Raw genomic sequence first — 13,837 nt, forward strand, 5'->3', positions numbered from 1 at the left:
TAGCTCCCTGACCAGGGATTGAACCCTGGCCCCTCTGCATTGGGAGTGCAAAGTCTTAGCTACTGTACCACTGGGGAAGTCTGGAGCAGTAGGATTCTGAAGAGTCTTACTCTTGCCTGGAAGGAGGTGGGCCCTAAAAAGGTGCTGGGGGCTGGAGGATGGGGGACCCCTAGGACAGACTTTACCGTTTAACTCTGGGGTCAGTTTCACCACCCAAAATGGCAGAGCAAGGACTGGAAATTCTTGAGAATTTCAGCAACTCCCTAGGAGTCGAAGGGGAGAGATGACTCATTAAGGAGGGGACTTGGGTCCCCTCAGGGGCGTCCCCCTCCACCTTTGGGGCCAGAGAAATAGGACAGCCAGTTTCCCAGAGGGGGCAGTGAAGGCGCCTGAACTGCTGGGTCCCTCGGGGAAGGTAGACTCTCAGGGCAGGGAGGGTCTGGGCTCCTCCTTGGGGAGGAGAGAGGGGAACCGTGGCCAGCAGGTAAGCCCAGACCCTTGATCCTGGTGGCCAGTCGCTGCCCCACACACGCACTGGGCAAGACCTGCCCTCCTGGAAGCATGTTCCACTAAAGCTGGAGAAAGTTCAGATGGCAAAGGAAGGAGGTGTGATGGCAGCTGAAGGGCCCTGAACACGCTTAGCTAAACAGAGCTTGGATTCGCCCCATGGCAGCCTCACACAGACCTTGGAATGTGTCATCAGTCAGCCCCAGAGCTGGTGAAGAGCTGGCAGGAAAGAGAACGCAGGGATTTGTCTCTCCCAAGGCACGGGTTTTGGCAAGCCCACACTGCGCGGAGCCCAGGCGGTTATGCAACCGCCTTGTCAGTTGTGCTCAACCTGCTTCATGAAAATAGCCATCTGGCTCACATCACACTATGTGCTGCTATGTGGTTGACGTGAGAAGACACTTTTACCAGTGGTTAAAGCCCTTCGGATTTTTCACCGTTGAAGACAAAGCGACATGTGGTTATTATGTTATAACCACACAGTATCAAAGGTTGCTTAGCTAAGTGTGAAAGTCATCGTAAGCACTGCAAACATCAAGAAACTCAGGAAACTATTCCTCGAAGCCGTCTGAATACATCCAGTACTGGGTAGAAATCAAATAGGTTCTTCTCAGGTCAAGATCAGGTGCTAAAGCCCCCTCCCAGGGTGCTGAGAAATCAGACCTTGGTGAAACAGTCTCCTTTGTACATTTTTTTTTTTAATTTTTTAGTTGTAGTGTAGTTGATTTATAATGTTGTGTTAATTTCTGCTGTACAGCAAAGTGACTCAGTTACACACATATATAGGTTCTTTTTTAGATTATTTTCCATTATGGTTTATTTCAGGAGACTGGCTATAGTTCCCGGTGCTATTCAGTAGGACCTCGTTGTTTATCCAGTCTATATGCAATAGTTTGCATCTACTAATCCCGAACTCCCATCTCCCCATCTCCGCCTTGGCAATCATCAGTCTGTTCTCGATGTCTGTGAGTCTATGTCCGTTTTGTAGATTGGTTCATTTCCGCAATACCTTAGATTCCACATAGAAGTGATATCACATGGTATTTCTCTTTCTCTTTCTGCTTACTTCACTTAGTCTGATAATCTCTAGGTTCATCTATGTTGCTGCAAAAGGCATTATTTCTTTCTGTTTCATGGCTGAGTAGTATTCCATTGTATATGTGTATGCTGTACTTTCTAAGGTCCCAGAGAAAAGCAATTGAGAGGTTCTTGATCATTCTGTTGAGACACAGGGGAGTTTAGAGTGGGAGAGGTGGACCTGGTTTCCTTCCGGAAGTAAATGTAAATAAAGAACTCAAGTGATGTCAAACCAACCAATATGGACGAACTGATCAGGCACATGATATTCCAGAGGGTGTAAAATGATAACATAGACTATGCCTCCAGGGTCTTGCAATGACATAGGACAACTAGATGGGAACACAAAGAAGGCAGAGGAAGAAGATGGCAAAGGAGTTCTTAGAACGAGGGGGCTGGTCACTGCTGAAGAGCGAAAAGATGGGAGAGGTTGGACCAAAGCGTGGGGTGTGGCTGCCGGGAAGAGCAGCAGCTTTCAGAGAGCCGCCTGCAAAGAAGCCAAATAGAGAGGGACTCATCAGTGAGTGGGTGTGAGGATGTTGAGAAAAGTGTGGTGATGGGGCACGGTGGTGAACCCAGGAAGTGGTAAGGCTCAGAAATTTGTGTTTGTTTTTTTTTTTTTAAAGTAGAGGGAGACCTGGGGATGTTTACAGATGGGGAGGAGGCATAGGTGGAGGAGGGATTAAAGGTACAGAACACGTGACAAAGATCACCAAGCCCTCTCCATGCCCTGTGTGCAGACCTAGCCGTGCTTCTTAACTGCTGGAATACATTCAGAGCACAAATGTTTCATCACTTGATGAGCATTGTTTTGATTTTTGTTTGTCTTACAATGGGAAGCTATGAATATTTGTGAGGTTAGAAACAAGAGCCAGAAGATGTGTTTGCTGAGGTCTACCTTGTTTCATAGGTCAGCAAATTTGGAAAACTCAGCAGTGGCCACAGGACTGGAAAAGGTCAGTTTTCATTCCAATCCCAAAGAAAGGCAATGCCAAAGAATGCTCAAACTACCGCACAATTGCACTCATCTCACACACTAGCAAAATAATGCTCAAAATTCTCCAAGCCAGGCTTCAACAGTACATGAACCGTGAACTTCCAGATGTTCAAGCTCGTTTTAGAAAAGGCAGAGGAACCAGAGATCAAATTGCCAACATCCATTGGATTATCGAAAAAGCAAGAGAGTTCCAGAAAAATATCTATTTTTGCTTTATTGACTATGCCAAAGCCTTTGACTGTGTGGATGACTACAAACTGTGCAAAATTTTTAAAGAGATGGCAATACCAGATCACCTGACCTGCCTCTTGAGAAATCTGTATGCAGGTCAAGAAGCAACAGTTAGAACTGGACATGGAACAACAGACTGGTTCCAAATAGGAAAAGGGAGTACGTCAAGGCTATATATTGTCACCCTGCTTATTTAACTTCTATGCAGAGTACATCATAAGAAATGTTGGGTTGGAGGAAGCACAAGCTGGAATCAAGATTGCCGGGAGAAATATCAATAACCTCAGATATGCAGATGACACCACCTTTTTGGCAGAAAGCAAAGAAGAACTAAAGTGCCTCTTGATGAAAGTGAAAGAGGATACTGAAATGTTGGCCTAAAGCTCAACATTCAGAAAACTAAGATCATGGCCATCTGGTCCCATCACTTCATGGGAAATAGATGGGGAAACAGCGGAAACAGTGAGAGTTTATTTTTTTTTTGGCTCCAAAATCACTGCAGATGGTGACTGCAGCCATGAAATTAAAAGACACTTACTCCTTGGAAGAAAAGTTATGACCAACCTAGATAGCATATTCAAAAGCAGAGACATTACTTTGCCAACAAAGTTCCATCTAGTCAAGGCTATGGTTTTTCCAGTGGTTATGTATGGATGTGAGAGTTGGACTATAAAGAAAGCTGAGCACCAAAGAATTGATGCTTTTGAACTGTGGTATTGGAGAAGACCTTGAGAGTCCCTTGGACTGCAAGGAGATCCAACCAGTCCATCTTAAAGGAAATCAGTTCCAGTGTTCATTGGAAGAACTGATGCTGAAGCTGAAACTCCAGTCCTTTGGCCACCTGATGCGAATTACTGACTCATTTGAAAAGACCCTGATTCTGGGAAAAATTGAAGGCAGGAGGAGAAGGGGTCGACAGTGGATGAGATGGTTGGATGGCACCATGAACTTGATGGACGTGAGTTTGAGCAAGCTCCAGGAGTTGGTGATGGACAGGGAGGCCTGGTGTGCTGCGATTCATGGGGTTGCAAAGAGTCGGCCATGACTTAGGGATTAAAAAACAGCCTTGCTATGCGGACAAGTCACCGCAGCCCACAGTTTGCTTGTCTCCGAAATGAGGGTCCTCACAGTGATCGGGCTGGTTAACCGCCTGCCTCCCCATGATCCCAGCAGGCTTCCTGCTCTCCTCCCCTCAGCGTGAATGGGTGCGTCTTCCTAGAGCTTAACTGCACCTCAGTCTGTAGCTGACGTTGTGACTGAAATGTACCAGGCTCTGCAGGGTGCCTCACGGTCCTGGCTAAGCTGGGATGGAGCGTTTCCTCAGATGAGGGACTTTCAGCCCTGAAACCGGGGTGAGGAGGTTTGCCCTATCACGTGCTCTGCTCCAGTGTTTTGCAGACGTCAAGGGTATAATCGCTCCAATTTTGGGGGACAGTCCCAACTTCTCTCACCCTGAAATGGCCTTCCCCCAACTCATGGTGGTCACATTACAGAGACATATTACAGGGCTCCCAAGGGCCAGGGCAGGATTTTATTTTTGGCTATGTGGCTGGTGGGGTCTTAGTTCCCTGACCAGGAACTGAACCTGGGGCTTTGGCAGTGGCAGCAGGGAGTCTTTACCACTGAACCACTGGGGAATTCCCAGAAGTCTGCATCTCAAGACTAGTGAAGCTGGACCATCACTAGATTATGGGCTGGAGTAACTTCTCCTTTCATAATGGAAACTGGAATTTTTTCTGAGGTCCACTTTGCAGCCAGGATGAAAGAGGGGACAGAGATGCAAGGCAACCTCCCACGGATTATGCTGATGGTAGTGGGTAGGGGGAACTTGACAGGACCCTTCAGGTTGGGCAAGGATCTGGGACTTAGATGCAGTGGGGGAAATTCTGAGGTGCCTCAACCTGGGAGATGCAAATTTATAAGTGATGCCAAGGAGACTCTGAGATAGAGTGACTGGGACTCTCTACTGTTTTGCTTTGATGTCCAGTGTTATTAGAGCCTTCTGATGCATGGGGGCTGGACTGAGGCTGATGGAAGAAAGAACACTGGGGGCCTTGATTCACCATAAGGGCCAGGGGTCTGAAGAGGTTAGGACTCAGGCGATCTGAATGGTGGTTCCAGAGCCTAAGGCATTTGGAAGGAGCATTCGTCTGGGTCAGCCTGTGAGGGACACAGCCGCTGTGCATTATGGGAAGTGGATGCTTGTGAATTGAAAGTGGGGACTAACACACCCTTTGTCACAGCCCCAAAGTGGCAACAACTTAAATATCCATCAGCTTATGAGTGGATAAACAAACTCTGGTCTATCCGTGTAAGGAAAACTTTTCAGCAATTAAAAAAAGAACTTTCCTAGTGGTCCAGTGGTTAAAACTCTACACCTTCAGTGCAGGGGACACACGTTTGATTCCTGGTCAGGGGAGATCCCAAGGGCTCATATATTACAGGATGTATGGGCCTTGACAACCTTGCGTTAAATGAAAGAGACTAGTCACAGGTCACGCGTATGATTCTCTTTGCATGAAATGTAGCAGCTAGGGAAATCCATGGACAGAGCAGAGAGGCCAGGGGATGGGAGGAAAGGGGATGAGAAGGGACATTGGTGGGGGGTTCAGAAGATCAACTTGGGGTCCACACATCCCCCCTGTGTGCTTCTGGGACCATGCCGTTTACCTCCTGTGGCGCCATCATCTCTGGGGTCTGTTTATGCTTCAAGACCAGCTCTTGGTTACTGTTGCTTCTTTATAGATTGCTGTTTTTATTTTTATCTTTTGTCTGTGCTGGGTCTTCGTGGCTGCACACAGCCTTTCCCCAGCTGCGCCAAGCAGGGCCTACTCTCCATGGCGGTGTGCAGGCTTCTCACTGTTGCAGACCGCAGGCTCTAGGCATGTGGACTTCCTTAAGCGCGGTGTGCAGATCCGTGGCTGTGGCTCGTGGGTGCTAGAGCCCATGTCCCTTGCATGGCAAGGCAGCATCTTCATCGCTGGGCTGCCAGGAAAGCCAAGACCAGCTTCATGAGGGAGTCTCTGATGCCTGGGGATGGTGAGGAGGGTGAGTTCAGGCGGGCCCAGCCAGAGTGAGGACAACGCGGCCCACGTGCTCTCAGCGCCCTTAGTCTCTTTCGCTCAAATGTGGGTTTCTGGGGCACAGAGCTGCTGGTGGCTTTGAGGTTTCCATTTCCTGTCTCTTGCCAAGCTTCTGCTTGCCATCCTGTTGTGTGAGTTAGAGCAAGTCATCACTTCGGGCGTGGGAGGCTAAGGGTTCTCAGTTCTGCCCACACCTTAGAGACCTCTGGGTCTGTTTCAACATTGGCCACACCCAGGCTTGTCCCCCAGGTCTGAGTCAATTGAGGTGCATGGTGGGGACCCACACCTTTGACTCTTCAGCCAGGAAAAGAACCCTTGTTCTGCAGAAAATATTGCACAATAGATCAAAGTGCATGCAGGCAAAAACAGAGGGGGGAAAATAAATATTATAGAGATGTCTCCAGCAGTTGATTAATACAAATTGGGTGTTATTTTCTGGGGTTTTGTGATATCCATAATTGATTCCTTTTTGAGATTTGTAACTTGTGATTTTATTTTCTCATTGTACACAAACATTCACTTTTGCATCTAATTTTATTTTCTTTTCTTAAAGATGGACTCCCAGGATTCTATGAGCTTTATGCTCCCAAACATTTGGGATCTGCCTCTTGTCTGAGGGCTTCCCTGGTGTCTCAGCTGATAAAGAATCTGCCCGTAATGCAGGAGACCTGGGTTTGATCCCTGGGTTGGGAAGATCACCTGGAGAAGGAAAGGGCTACCCACCCCAGTATTCTGGCCTGGAGAATTCCATGAACTGTATAGTCCATGGGGGTGCAAAGAGTCTTTAACTTTCACTAACTTTCTTGTCTAAAGGTGGCCATTGGTGGTAAAAAATCTGCCTGCCAGTGCAAGAGAGGGAAGAGACACGGGTTCAATCCCTGAGGCTGGAAGATCCCCTGAAGAAGGAAGTGGCAACCCACTCCAGTATTCTTGCCTGGAAAATCTCATAGACAGAGGAGCCTGGCAGGCTACGGTCCATGGGGTCGCAAAGAGTCAGGCACAACTGAAGTGACTTAGCATGTATCTTGTCTAAAGGTTCACGTAGGTTCAAGTTTAACATTTGGGAAAGAATATTTCATACTTATAGTGAAAGTTAAAGTCACTCAGTTGTGTCCGACTCTTTGCAACCCATGGATTATACAGTCCATGGAATTCTCCAGGCCAGAATACTGGAGTGGGTAGCCCTTTTCTTCTTCAAGGGATCTTCCCAACCCAGGGATCAAACCCAGGTCTTCTGCATTGCAAGCAGATTCTTTACCAGCTGAGCTACCAGGGAAGCCCTCATACTTATACATCACATCAGTTCTCCCAGGTTGTCTGTGTATTTCAATTCAAGTGAGCACTCAGTTCAGGCGGTGGCTTGACAGCTAGATCTGTCCACTGTAGAGGTCCATTCGCCCCACTGCAGTTACTAAGCAGTCAGTGGAGTGGTATGTTGTCTATGTGCAGATACTGCACCCCCTGACTTATCACTGCACGGTTTTAACAAACATTGATGAGCCTTTCCTGAATCAGTTATATCACTGGGAGTTGCAATAATGCTAATTATCTGATTCCTTCACTTATTCTGCTTTTGTTGGCTGGAATTCTTCTATGAAGAAAGCTTTCCTTCATTGATTTCACAGATAATTTTAATGTCAACCAACTATGATTTGGAAGCACCGATAAAATCTATTCATTTATAGATGAGAAAAACCGAGGTTTGTGGAGGTATAAAGATTTGCTGAAAATCACACAAGAACTAGCAATCAAAGGCTGTGTGTGTGTGTGTGTGTGTGTGTGTGTGTGTTTTGATACCAAAAGAAAAATCTTTCCCTTGAAAAATTTCGAAACACCAGAGTCGTGCATCCCAAGCTGTTGTTCTTTTAGAATTCCTGTCAACATTTCCCAGAACAGGGCCTGGCTTGCAAAATACAACCAGGTTTTCAGAAACATTAGAAGCCTTTTTGTTTCATCCAGGAGTGAAACTGGCTCCCCACTCTCTCATGGCCACTGCCCCAGCGTGGGTTCGTGCTTTCTAACTCACTTCAGCCGTGTCCTACTCTTTTTGACCCTATGGATCGCAGCCCTCCAGGCTCCTCTGTCCATGGGGATTCTCCAGGCAAGAATACTGGAGTAGGTTGCCATGCTGTCCTCCAGGGGATCTTCCTGACCCAAGGATCGAACCTGCGTCTCTTATGTCTCCTCATTGACGGGCGGGGTTTTTTTTTTTGTTTTTTACCACTAGTGCCACCTGGGAAGCCTCGTCATGCTCTGGAGGTTCTGGCTAACAATGATAAAAACTAAAAAAGAAGTATAATTGCTAGAAATAAGAATACAAAATCACCATTATTTGCGTACAGTATAATACCTTTTCTAGAATACGATGGTTATTTATTATATTAGAAATTAAGACTGGGAAAAAAAACTTCAAAATATTTACTTATCAGGAGTTCCCTGGCTGTCCAGCAGTTAAGAATCTGCCTGCCAATGCGGGGGACACAGGTTCAATCCCTGGTCTGGGAAGGTCCCACCTGAGGCAGAGTAGCTAAGCCTATGAGTTGCACCTACTGAAGCCCCTGGGCCTAGAGCCTGTGCTTCTCAACAGCAGGAGCCATCTCAGTGAGAAGTCGACATGACATGAGGAACAGCAGCCCCTGCTCACCGCAACTAGAGGAAAACCCGCACTCAGCAACAAGGACCCAGCGCGGCCAAAAGTAAATACATCAACAAAAATTACTTATCAAGTCATTCAGAAGTAGAAAAAAGCCAGTTACATGTGAACGTAACAAATCCTTAAGAAAAATTATGATATTTTCCCAAACAAAAAGCATTTGCGAAGAACCATGCTACTCTTTCATAGCTTCACAGATCTCTTTAAGTTCTGGACAGTAGCTTCTGGGGCGTAGCTGGGTCCTATGGCTACTCTTTCATAGCTTCACAGATCTCTTTAAGCTCTGGACAGTAGCTTCTGGGGCGTAGCTGGGTCCTCTGGCAGCTCTGCACACGGTAGGTTGGCTGCCACGTGTAATGCAGTTGGTGGGAAATTCCACTTCACACTCATCAGAGAATGAAAGTGAAAGATGCAAATAACCTCTTGGTTATTATTTTGAAAATAGTTTTTAAAATTAACTTATTTATTTTCATTGGAGGCTAATTACTTTACAATACTGTAGTGGTTTTGCCAGACATTGACATGAATCAGCCACGGGTGTACATGTGTTCCCCATCTTGAACCCCCTCCCGCCTCCCTCCCATCCCGTCCCTCAGGGTCATCCCAGTGCACCAGCCCTGAGCGCCCTGTCTCATGCATCGAACCTGGACTGACGATCTATTTCACATATGGTAATATACATGTTTCAGTGCCATTCTCCCAAATCATCCCACCCTCCCCTTCTCTATTTTGAAAATAGTTTTGACTTTGCCGACCTCCTGAAAGGGTTTCTGAGGCTATACTTTGAGAGCCACTGTTCTGGAACAGTCAGGAGACTCAGCTCAAAGTTTTACTAGCATCTGTTAGCTTGCCAGAGTGACTGGATAAATGATAATTGTTTGTTTGTTCAGTCGCCAAGTGGTGTTTGACTCTTTGCAACCCCATGGACTGCTGCATGCCAGGCTTCCCTGTCCCTCACCCGAGTTCATGTCCATTGAATCAGTGATCATGATAAATATATGCAGACAAGTTACTTTCCCATTTACCAGCATCTCTAGAATGTCCTAGGCTCCACACTGTGTGTGTGTGTGTTTGTGTCCACTGTATCACCTTTATAGAAAATCTGGAATCTCAGCAATCCATGGCTCATGATGCTGGCAGTTGAGGCTTTTCAGAGGTTCCTTTTTCCTAGTCTTTCCTTCTAGGGCTCCCAGATGGAATTAAAGGGCAGACAGGATGGTCCCCAGCCGTTTCCAGGAGATCCATGACTTCTTATGGTTAAATCTAAAAGATGCTTATTAGTCTCCTTATCCTAAAGCAGTGGACATTTTCACGGTCATTCAAATTGATAACGAAAAAGCTTCTTTCCTTTGTAAACAGAAAAAAAAGCTTTTTTAAATTATTATTTTTTGTGCCTGTCAGAATTTTGTTCATGGTACTAATTTTCAAGTATCCCCAAGACTTTATTCTAATTATGTTGAAGTACTGCAGCATCTAGTTTTGTCTCAGCCCTGGAATTCTGTTGTTCAGATGTTTTTCATGAAACAGAAATGCTTTTATATGACTAACAGTTCATTTATTATTCATTATTATTTTGAGCTGTAATTTATATACCATAAAACATCCATTACAGTTCAATAACTCTTCATAATTTTATAGAATTGGGCAACCATCACCACTGTCCAAAATATTTGCTTATTTTTGTTTGACTCTTTAAAATATCTTAAGTACAATTAGCATTAGAGAAAATATAGATGTCTACTTTAAAACAAAAAAAACCCTGAAATTTGAAAGTATTTTAAAGTAGTGTTTTTTCCTTCAGTGACTATGACTTAAACTAAGCCAACTGAACTCATTTTAATGTCAGTCAATTATTAAATACTTTATTAAGGACTTCCTTGGTGATTCAGTGGGTAAGAATCCACTTGCTAATGCAGGGGACACAGGTTTGATCCCTGGACTGGGAAGATTCCACATACCACGCACGGGGCAACTGAGAGAGAAAGTTACATGTGACAGTAAGAGAATCCACCGCAATGAGAAGCCCACGTACCACAACTAGAGAGAAGCCAACGAGAGAAAGCCCACGTGCAGTAATGAAGATGCACCACAGCCAAAAATAAATCTGGAAAAATTTATCAAGCATCACATCGTTACCGAGAGTTCTGTATGTGGTGAGTCTGGCTGCTCATGGCTCAAAGGCCCATAAGGAGGTCAGGCTGGTGGAAAGGAAGGTTTGCTTTATTTCAGACGCTGGCAACTGAGGCAGGGGGATGTCTGTCCAAAGGCCCACTGCCCCATCCTGACAAGCAGGAAGCGAGAGCTCTTATAGACAGAGGGGGCAGAGGGGTATGTGCAGAAACACACAGTAGTCTCTAGCAGTCATCTTTAAATCGGTCACCAGTGGTCTCACCAGCATCAGCTCGTTTCAGGTGCAGCTAATCTTCAGTTCCAGGGTGCACTTGTCCCCATTTCTTTACGATGCAATCAGTTCTCGGAATCGCGGCAGCTCGTCTCCTGGGTACCGTCTGCTCGTCATGTAGTTAGCTTCTCCACCAGTGTTTTGGTGTCTCTAAGACAGCTCCCAGGATGTGGCACAGAATATTATCTACAGCCCTTGAGAGAGAACTAAAGGTCCTTGACTGCGCTTAATGACTACATTTTCATTTAGTCTCCTTTGACTGTTTTTCTTTGATTCTGCAGTTCTCATTTCTCTGACTAAACTTATCGTTGACTAAGGTTTTCCACAGACGAGAGGCAGGCAGAGGGCATGGTGGTGCCGGTGTGGGGGAGGGCAGGGACTGTAGCGGTCCTCTGCTCTGTTTCAACTTAATGGCTCATTTTGTGTGTCAGCCTGGCTTGACTGAGCCACCCAGATATTTGGTCACTGTTCTAGATGTTTCTGTGAAAGTATTTTTTAGATGTGTCCCAGTCTTTTTTTTTGTCATGAAGACAGTAGTTGTATGAGATTAGGGCCTACCATATTGACTTTATTTTACCTCAATCACCTCTTCAAAGACCATGTCTCCAAAGACAGTCATTCTGAGCTACTGGGTGTTACCACTTCAATGTGAAAATTTACAGGGGATGAGAAGAAAGAAACACAGTTAAGCCCACGGAAGGCTAGTCTACTTGACTAACTTCCTTTAAACTTTAAAAAATTATTTTTCCTCTTGAGACACTCAATTGAAAATAAGAATTTCAAAGTCAGTTTGGGTTGATATAGCACAACACCACAGACTGGTGGCTTATAGACAGAAATTTATTTCTCACGGTTTTAGAGGCTGGAAGTCTGAGATCAGGGTGTAGGCAGGGTTGATTTTTGGTGGAAGCCCTTTTCCGGGTAGCAGATTGGTGACTTCCTCTTTTGTCCTCACTCTGATGAGAGCAAAGAGGGGAAATGAGCTCTCTGACGACCGTTATAGGGGCACCAATCCCACTCATGAGAGCTCCACCCTCGAGACCACATCTAATCTTAATAACCTCCCCAAAGCTCCACCTCCTAATAGCACTGTGGCAGGTAGGGTTTCAACAGATGAGTTTTCAGGAGACATAAACACTCCAGTCCACAACACCCAATTTTAATTTTCAATCCTCTGAGCTCATTAAGGGTTTAACTTAACATTCTTGTCAAAGTGATGATGTCTGGAGACTGACAGCAGCCATGGCGGTTTGTGTTTGCTCAAGTTTTCAAAGTGTAGAGTAAATCGAAATCTGTAAAGAAGGTTGAGCTCTGCCTGATTTCCTCTCCTACAAGTCACTTCAGGTTAAGTCAATAAATAGGGCTTAACTCTTTCAGCTTTCCTTAACACTTGGTGAATAAATCATTTATCTGTTCATTCACCATTTAGATTCTTGAGCGTCTACTGTGTAGATGTGCCGGGTACTCTCTAATCTCTTTTGCAGTGATCAACATTAAAAGAAGAAAACAAAAAGCACAAAAATTCTCCCCAACTAGAACTTACATTCTAGTGGGAGAGACAGAAAATATTCAAGAGATAAAAGATGCTTTATTTTTTTTCCTAAAGAGAGAAAATAAGTCATGGAAGGGACGTAGGAAATATGTGGTGTGTGTGTGTGTGTGTGTGTGTGTGTGTGTGTGTGCAGGGTCGGGGGTGTGCAATTTAAGGAGAGGGAGCAGAACAGGCCACCCTGAAAAAATAACACTGAAGTCCAAACTTGAAATCAACATAGGAGTCACGGGGCCCAGCATGGTAGAAGAGCAGAACTAGGGAGAGCAGTTGTAAGTGCAAAGGCCCCGAGGCAGGGGCAGGCCTGCTGTGCCTGAGGAGCAGCAGGAGGCTGAGGTGGCTGGAGCGAGGGTCAAGGTGGAGGTGATGTCAGAATGCTGATGAAGTGCCCTGGAGGTCACTGAAGGCTTGGAGGTTTTACTGTAAGAAGGAAGCCACAGGAGGGCGTGGGGTCAATGAGCAGTGTGATTGGCTTACAATGCTGAATAGTTACCTAAAATGATGGAAGAGGGGCAAGGGCTAAGGAGGAAGGAAGATCAGCCAGGAAACAATGCAATCACTTTCCAGGAGATGATGGTGGCTAAGATGAGGTGGTAATTGAAGAGTGTGTGAAAGTAGTCAGATTCGAGATGTTTTAGTGGAATCTCCCAGCAGATAGAATGTAAGCCAGGAGTCAAAAGCAGCACAAATTCTTTGGCCTCGAAAATTGGGAGAAGGGAGTTGCTATTTATTGTGATGGAGAAGCCTGAGGGGGCGGGAAGTTTGATTTGGTTTCAAGTCAGCATCAGCATCTCTTATTTAATAACAGACGACTTTTGAAAAAAAGATACTGTATCTGAGGCACACAATTCTAGAATCTTCTAGATAATCTGCAACCATGAATTGTCCCGAGAACCACACACGCATCACTGCTTAGCTCAATAACTGCTTATCTTAGCTCATCCATGTGACATGGTGCGACTTGCCAAATTTTGGTTCATTGCTGTATGATGTATTTGTTGTGCTGTAATTAATGGTCACTCATGCTTAGCAAGCACTTCTTGGGCTTCAGGCAGAGGTTTACCCAAGCTTATCTAGTCGGTTTTTGGCAGAGCTGGGACCTGTTTGCTGGACCTTGAAGCGCCTGCCCCTCTGACACAGATTGGTGCCTAATTGCAAAACTGAATATCGTGCCCCATCAGAAAGAAGGGCTTGAAAACATCCTGAATTATCCATCCTCATGCTCGAGAACAGTGAATTCAGTAGGTTATTTGTTCTTGCGGCAGTTGAGTTTTTGCTCAAGTCCCACCCTTGAAAAAGATGAGCTTCCCTGCATTAGAGGAAGTGTAACTAGATAACT

This window comes from Bubalus bubalis, chromosome 1 (genome assembly GCF_019923935.1).
Source record: "Bubalus bubalis isolate 160015118507 breed Murrah chromosome 1, NDDB_SH_1, whole genome shotgun sequence".
Lineage (NCBI taxonomy): Eukaryota > Metazoa > Chordata > Mammalia > Artiodactyla > Bovidae > Bubalus > Bubalus bubalis.